The sequence below is a fragment of the Stegastes partitus genome, unplaced genomic scaffold (genome assembly GCF_000690725.1).
Source record: "Stegastes partitus isolate 25-593 unplaced genomic scaffold, Stegastes_partitus-1.0.2 Scaffold837, whole genome shotgun sequence".
Taxonomy (NCBI): domain Eukaryota; kingdom Metazoa; phylum Chordata; class Actinopteri; family Pomacentridae; genus Stegastes; species Stegastes partitus.
This window is the reverse complement of record NW_007578568.1, coordinates 286,665-289,211: the sequence shown is the minus strand read 5'-3', so window position 1 is coordinate 289,211 and position 2,547 is coordinate 286,665.

The following is a 2,547-nucleotide window of genomic DNA, read 5'->3' as shown; positions in this document are numbered from 1 at the left end:
TCTGCTAGGATAATATGGAACAATCAGGTCTTTGAGATACGAGCACATCACAGCAAAATAAAAAGGCTAAACGTGTGATCCATGTCTCTTGTATTGACCGTTTTCAGCCGGCCTCAACAGCGTGGCAGCTTTTCTCCTTGACACTCATGGGCTGTTGGGTTGGGTCTACCAGCGCCGGGCCCTGGGCGTAGAACCGTTGGATACTCTGCTGGTTCTGGAGCCGCTGTGTCACCGTGCTGTGGATTCATGTGCAGGCTGCTGACGGGCCTGTGTTTGTTTATGGGAGGCAGATGTCTGTGTGTCGTCCGCTGGGTGATAATGCGACTGAAACCACATCTATTTTTACCGACTCCTCCTCTCAGCTGTTTCGGGCTCCACACTGTCAGCAGTCGACCTCAGACGGGCTCAGGTAAAGTCCTGCTCACGTTGTTCATCTACAAGCTGTAAAGAAGTGAGTGTGCTGCTTGTCTTTATCTGATGCAGAAGAAGTCTGTTTAACGGATGTGATGAGCTAAATGTTTAGTTTAGATCAGAGAAACCAGAGAACCCTGGGCTCAGGACTGGAGCGTGTCGTGGGGGTTTTCTGGGATCTTTGTGTCTGTTTATAGCTGCTGCTGCAGAAATAGTACAAAATATCCTGATAATAGAAAAGTACAGAGTATTTATGCTTTCAACCTGATTGGAAGTTTCCAGCTAAATTCATCTCCAACGTGAATGTGGTTAATCTGTTAGTTGGATTTATTTCGGATCATCTTTAGCTGAAGCTCTAACGTTCGATGTCTCTTGTCTCATAAATCGTGTTGTCGTGTTTCTTCTCCTTCATTCTTTAAGTTTTGTAGTTTTCATAAAACCAGCTCATAAACTACGAGCTGCTGTGACTGAAGCAGGGTTTTGACAGATTTTTGACTTTAGTTTTGTTCAGTTTGTTTTCTGTTTAATCACTTTGCTTCTCATTCTTTCAGTATTTATTGATTTCAGTTTGCTGCTCAATCCTGTTTTCTGCAAATTCATTTATTCAGTGAATCATTTAATTGTTTGATTAATTAATTGACCTCATAAAATGTAAACAAACCTCATGTTTTAACCAACCAGCAGCTAAAACCCCAAAATCAGTAAAATACATTCATTTTTTTGAATCATCATGATTATTTTATCTTAATAACATTTCACAGTTTTACTACAAGTGATTAATTTAATTCAAACTTTATGTCTTTCCTCTTATTTTTATTTCTTTTTTTCTGAACCATCCAGCTCTCGGTCTGGTTTTATTGGTTTTATGTTCGTTTGCCTCCTAATTTAACTGTAAACTTTATATATTTATTCAGGTTTTTGTTGGAGTTGAACTGGGATCAGTGAGGTCAGAGTGCAAAAACAGGGACTATTTCTTCAGCAGAAAGTAGTTCCGGTGAAACTGTTCCTGGTGGTAACTCGTCCACAGAAACGACGCTCAGTTTTAGGGAAGAAGCGTTCAGCTGAACTTTTTAAATCTTTAAATTTTTTTAAACTAAAGTCTGAATTTGTTTCAGCTGCAGATTTTCAGATTAAATCCGACTCTGTTTAAGTTGAATATTTTCTTTATGTATCTTTTGGTCATTTGGATGAATCAACATTTTTAGTGAATTTAAAAGTTCACTTGAAACTTTGTGAAGTTCCAAAGAACAAAAGCACCGACGGACCAAATCGTCTGCAGACTGAGCAGAATGAACTGAGCTCATCAGACGGTGGATTTTTGGAGCAAAAAGCCAGGTGTAGTACCTGGTTGTTCCACCAGGTGGAGCCTCTCCCTGTTTAATCCTGTAGAGACCAGAGGAGGCCAGACTACAGCTCATGGTGGCAGCAGAGAGCATTGTGGGAGTTTAGCAGCAATGGGGCAAACAGGAGCAGAACTCTCTGCAGAACCTTCATCTTAATAAATGTTCTCTGTGTTCTGCAGGAACATTTCAACCAGCAGCAGCATTTTCCAACACAAACTGGTTCAGCTTTTCCCCTCTCTGTTGGATCTTCACCACTGAAGCAATGATGGCACAAACAGAACCAGGCAGCAGAGCTGGAGGAGGAACAGTCTGATAAGAACTGCAAGAGAACTGTTCCATCCAGAGAAGATCACAAACTAGACCTAAAACTCCACGTATACATCACGTGAAACAGAAACATTCATCGTTCTTCATGACAGCCGGAGAGACCGAAGACGCTTTGTCTGGAGGACGACAGCAGGCCGCAAACATGAAGGTTCCCCAGTCCTTCACCACGCTGAGCACCATCGCCGTCCAGGCCGGACAGTCGCAGGTCGTCGTCTCCGTCCTCAAGGTTCGCCCGCAAACAGCCACCTGACATCATGAAGAATCGCGAAAATACCAGCAACAAGGCAGAATCTTGACTTTATTCTAGCATTAGATTTAGTTAGCTGCTAGACTGTTAGCATTAGATTTACCGTCACTGTTCTGTCCATGTGCTGTTTCCTGCTATGGCACAAACTATTTAGTGATGCTGCTGCAGAGACTCGTGTGTGTGTGTGTGTGTGTGTGTGTGTGTGTGTGTGTGTGTGTG